General features: G+C 39.9%; 1 long non-coding RNA gene across 1 annotated transcript; it reads left to right on the top strand.

Moving 5' to 3' along the window:
* Nucleotides 1–2,670: 2,670 nt before the first annotated feature.
* Nucleotides 2,671–3,465, top strand: LOC129409049 (uncharacterized). Its single transcript, XR_008632247.1, has 4 exons — nt 2,671–2,794; nt 2,980–3,113; nt 3,192–3,266; nt 3,418–3,465. It is a non-coding gene; the product is annotated as an uncharacterized LOC129409049 (long non-coding RNA).
* Nucleotides 3,466–5,405: the final 1,940 nt, after the last annotated feature.

Here is a 5,405-nt window from a genome sequence, read left to right as displayed (position 1 = left end):
TTATATATGAAAATATTGAATGACAAAAAACTTATTTTTCACGCAATTATAACTACAGATGAAGTTTCAACCTGACATCTCTAAGGCTGCGTTCAGACTGCAGCCTGAAGTGACCCAAATCTGATTTTTTGGCTTCTATGTGACCTGTATCTGATCTTTTAATGACAGTCTGAACGACACAGATCTGATCTTATCAAATGCGACTCAGGCCACTTGGATATGTGCTCCTGAAACCGATACATATTAGATCTTTTGACATGCGACTTCAGTGTGAACGGCCAAAGTGCATTCATCCACCCACACGTTATCAACAAGCCACAAACGTCACTATTCTGCGCTGAAGTAGGAGAAAATTGTTAATGAACTCTGTGTCACTGAAGCGAAGCACATCCCCACTCACCACTCTTGGCTCCGTCTCCACATCCACACGTTCCTTTCAACGGACGTTTCTGCCGCTGCCCCACAAAACACCAAGGCCAAAAACCTCGTCCTTCTCATTCTCCTCTTTAAAACAAGTAAGTTGTTCATGTTCTGGCTCCAGTACAAGAGGAACTTTAAAATCTCCAGGTGCTCAATGCTCACATCCATGTTTGGACAACTTCCGTAAACACAGAGCACGCTCACTGCGGTTGACGTCATCGTGTCTCCAGTGCACATGAGGGACACTTTCGGGCCATTTACTGTTCACACTGGAGTCACATACAAGTTGCATTTAATTGGAAATGCGAACAACCTCGCAAAAACATCGGATTTCACAAAAAATCGGAATTGAGCGTTAAGCCCTGCAGCCTGAACGTAGCCTAAATGTAGCATATATTGTTTTATTTTCCATAGCTACATTTAACATAGCAAAAGAAAAATTCAGTGCAACCAAATGGACACATTTTTCTTTTGTTATGAATCCTACAGGGACGACTGAAGGATTACACAAACAGCTACCTTTTACATCTTGTTCAGTAGAGATCGGCAATTCCAGGCCTGAAATGATCCAAATGAGTCTAAAGAAAATGTTGGGAGTTTGAAAACACAGTAGAGAACTTTGTGCATTACCACATGACATCACAAGGTGGGACAGAGTGTTTTCTGTTTGAGAGAAGAGCTCATCCTAAATATGCAGGATTTGTGTGTTAAACATGTGGGAATGGAAAAAAAAAAAAAAAAAAAAAAAAAAAAAAACACAACTCGAGGTCTGTTTGTACATGAGAGAATAAAGTAACCCGAGCCCTTTAACTTTAAATGTGAGTCGCCTGTTTAATCTCGTGTGTGCAGATCTAATAACGACGTGCACAGTGTTAAACAGACGTACACTCTCTGCCTACACTCACGTAAAGCATTAGCGTAATTAGATGGACGTAAAAATAGCATCTGACCTGTGAATAACCAGGGCGCGCGGACATGGGCGTGGCTCTCTGCTCGTTATGTCACTGAAGACCTTTCAAAGCCCCCGAGCTGTGAACGGACTGCAGGGGGCGCTAATGGGCCGACCCTGCGCGCGCGGCGGGATGTCCACCGCGGGGGACACGGAGCGAGGAGCCTCTGGCCTCCGCAGCCGCCGCCGTCAACACGCGGAAAAACACGAAGGCACGCCGGAAATGCCCTGTCAAAATAAAACACACCTCAGGTTTTTGAGTCGAACGCAGCAGTCTATAGATTCCTACACGAAGATAAGTTTTTGTTTTATATTCCTGGATATACATGTTATATTGTAGACTTTTGACCACTAAAAGAGTAGCCTAATTGAATTGTTAATTACTATGGCAACTGATCAATGGCATTCAATTGAACATTTAGCCTATTCTGTAGCCTACTTTCCCATTATAACCTACTATATACACTTAACAGCATGTACCATAACAAAACAACAACCTGAGCATCGTCTATAAAATAAAATAGTAGCGTATACTGCAAAAAACAAAATCTAGTCGAGTTAAGATGACTTGAATCAAGAAAGTTTTATCATGATTTGAGTAAATTTCACTTGTCAGTAAAATTATTTGCCAATGGAATGAGACTTTTTGTGCTTAAAATATGAAAACACATCTTGCTATAGGAAGAGAAGAAGAAAAACAACAACTTTTCACATTTAAATACAAAACAAAATCGAATGTTGCTTGAATTAAGAAAAACACACTTACTCCATTGGTAGATCATTTTATTTGTCAAGCTGAATCTACTCAGGTAAAGTAAAATGTTCATAATTTAAGACATTTTAACTTACCTAGATATATTTTTTTCCAGTGTATAACTATGCACTGGGCTACTCAGAATAAACAAATCTATTGATATTTTGCAGTGACACCAGGCTGGGGGTGTATTTATTATTTCTATGGCGGAATGTTCATCAGTTACCATTTATTTATTTATTTTATTTATTTATTTGATTGGGACAGAGCATGTTCAATGGACAAACATGACAACATGAATGTAAACACACCGGACCATGGTGACTCAATGACAGAGGTGGGGACTTGCAGCACTGAAAAAACGGTCTGAGAGGGGTTGCTCAAATTGCAAAAACAAATTTGACAACAATAACATCACTTTTTTACGTTTCTCTGTCAAGCATGTTTAAATCTTACAAACATCGCTTGATTGTGGCCGATGTTAGACCTGCATGTTTTAATCAGGTTGAGGAAACATGACTTTATTATAATCTGTGGTGAAGGCTCCTCCCTCTGGAATTCTCCTCCCCAAAACTTTTGGAGGGAAAATTCAAATGTAACAGGACACAGGACAGTTACAGGAGCAGAGACACACAGTGTGGAGCAGGAGGATTATCAGAGCTGATCTGGAGGTGAGACTTTTCAAAGATTTTATTATGTGCTTCTCCGGCCTAGAATGTCGTCATTGTTAAAACATGTTTGTGTTGTTTTATTTGAAATTAGAGTTAATGTAAGGACAGCTTGAAACAAATTGTTTTTGACTGTCCATCTACAAGAGTGTGACACTTGTACTAAGATTTGAATGTGTTTGTTCCAGAGTCGTCTACAAACACAGAGTGACGTCCAGAGCTCTGCTGGAGCTGTGGGGAAGTTCATGAATGTTACAGCTGATGTTTCAGAAAAAAGGAAGATGTTTGAGAACCAACAAAACACAGACCACAGATGAACAAAGTAAGTAAACCAACTAAAATTATTTTAAAATTTTTCAAAATGAACTTCCTATTGAAACTGTTATCGTACTTGTACAAGGTGATGTGGCACTAGGAGACTTTATACCAGATGCCCTCCCTGTTACTGTGTTTAGAGGAAGAAAAGCAGCACATGGTGAGTTTTGTTTCTGCAGATACAGTTCTAATGTTCTTGTGATTCTGTTCTGGTCCGTTATTGTAGTAATAAGTACTTTAAGTGTATTTAAACATGTACAACAGAGTAGATCATCAGAATGTGATCATCATGTGTTATTCTGTGTCCACAGGCAGAGACCAGAGCTTCTTCACTGGAATAAATCTTCACACTGTCCAGCTCCAAACTGTGTGTCTCTGTCCCTGTGCTCTCTTTTGTGTTTGATTCTGTTTAAGACAATACAGAACTGTGGAAAACTAAAGACTGTTTTTGTATTCTTTTACAGAATTAGATCAATTAAATTAAATTATACATACTTATACATTTCATGATAAGGTACCATAAGATAAATATGCATATTCAGCATGATTTGTTCAAATTTCATCAACATGAAAAAGTGATGTTCATGTTCCGAGAAAAATATGTGTAGAGGGGATCGGAATAAGTTTCAAAGCCTAAACATAATTTTATTGCGTGCAACCGCTGTCCATAACTTTTTTACGCAAATCCAGCAACCTTTTTTTTTCAGTGAGGTCGTGACTGGAACTCAAGTCAGACTTAAGTCATTATTTTTAGGACTTGAGACTTGACTTGATAAAATGGACTAAGACTTGGGACTCGACTTGGACTTGAAGGTCAGTGACTTGAGAAGACTTGAGAAGCACTTTTAAATCTGAATTTGTTCTATTCTGACCGTAATGACTCACACTAAGATCTTGTCAAGACATTTAAAAAGGAAAAATTTATATTTTTACAACTCTAATATACTCTATAAATACTCATATGTAAATATACTATGATTTTATAAGTACAATTTAGTTTAAAATTCATATAAATTGCAAAAATCTAAGCTTAATTTGGTAGTTTTTTTGGTTTAAAGACTTGAAATGACTTGAAGCTCAAAGCAGACGACTTGGACTTGACTTGGACTTATGGGCCAGTGACTCGAGACTTGACTTGGACTTGCCTGTATTTGACTTGGGACTTGACTTGACTTGAGGTCAAAGATTGAGACTTACTTGAGACTTGCAAAACAAAGACTTGGTCCCACCTTTGCTCAATGCACAAAAGAAAAAGTACAAAATGGGTTTAAACAGCACATTTTCAGAAGCTGTGATCAATACGAGTGTTCATGGTTCTGTTTCGGTGTTTTCAGCAAAAAAAGGTGAGAGTGACTGAGTGAAAAACTGTTCTATGGACTTTAATATAGGGTGACCAGATGTCCTTATTTTCCCGGGCCCAGTTTTGAGCCCTGTGTCCCCTGTCCCAGCAGATTTATACAAACCAGTGATCTGTCCCAGTTTTACACAAGAAATGTTCCAGGCATCCCTATTTTTGACCAGTTTGATCTAAACCAGGTCTAAACTATGTCTAAACCAGGACTACATCAAGTCTAGATCAGAACTATCGCAATTCTTGACCAATCTGACATCTGCCAACAGAAAAACGGAGCATAAACTATCATTTTTTAGGCAAAATACAGAAATACGTGTTTGCAAATGACCATAAAGTAAAAAGAAGTAGAGTTTAAAGTCCCTCAGATTGTGACTGACAGAATGCACAATGTTAAACACTCTTTAAACTGTTTTATTTATACCAAACATTCCACTGCAGGTGTGTCCTAGTTTTGCATTTTGAAAACCTGGTCAATCTGGTTAACACTCCTTCCAATTAAGGCACCTCCTTGTGATAAAAATTTAATAAACAGGTTTTAAATTAGAAACTGCAGCGTTAATACTGTTTAGGATAAATTACTTTGGGCGTACAGGAAGTGACGTGTGCGTAAAGACATCTGCGTTTATCCAGTCCTCTTATTTTGTAACCGAGCGCACGTTCCGTCACGCACGCTTTCCCCGCGAGCTTGACGATCCATTTCGGGCACAAGAAGCACTTTGTCTCGGCGGAGGGGGTGTTGACAGGAGACCGCGGTGTAGGTGGAGGGGGCTCGCTTGTGTTGGCCCGGTTCAGCAGCGCGCGCTTCCACCGGGGCTGCAGCAGGCGCAAGGACACCACGGCACCGGCGCGAGGGAACGAACGGAGGCCCGAGGGGTTACCTTCGAGGGGGCATCCAGGTGGCACTCCTACCCGCAGACAGAGCACCGCGCACGGGGGAAGGGGTGC

The sequence above is a fragment of the Boleophthalmus pectinirostris genome, unplaced genomic scaffold, assembly GCF_026225935.1.
Source record: "Boleophthalmus pectinirostris isolate CB_2022bp ecotype Guang Dong unplaced genomic scaffold, ASM2622593v1 HiC_scaffold_18, whole genome shotgun sequence".
NCBI lineage: Eukaryota > Metazoa > Chordata > Actinopteri > Gobiiformes > Gobiidae > Boleophthalmus > Boleophthalmus pectinirostris.
The sequence above is the reverse complement of the archived record's forward strand: the minus strand, read 5'-3'. Positions and strand labels throughout refer to the sequence as shown.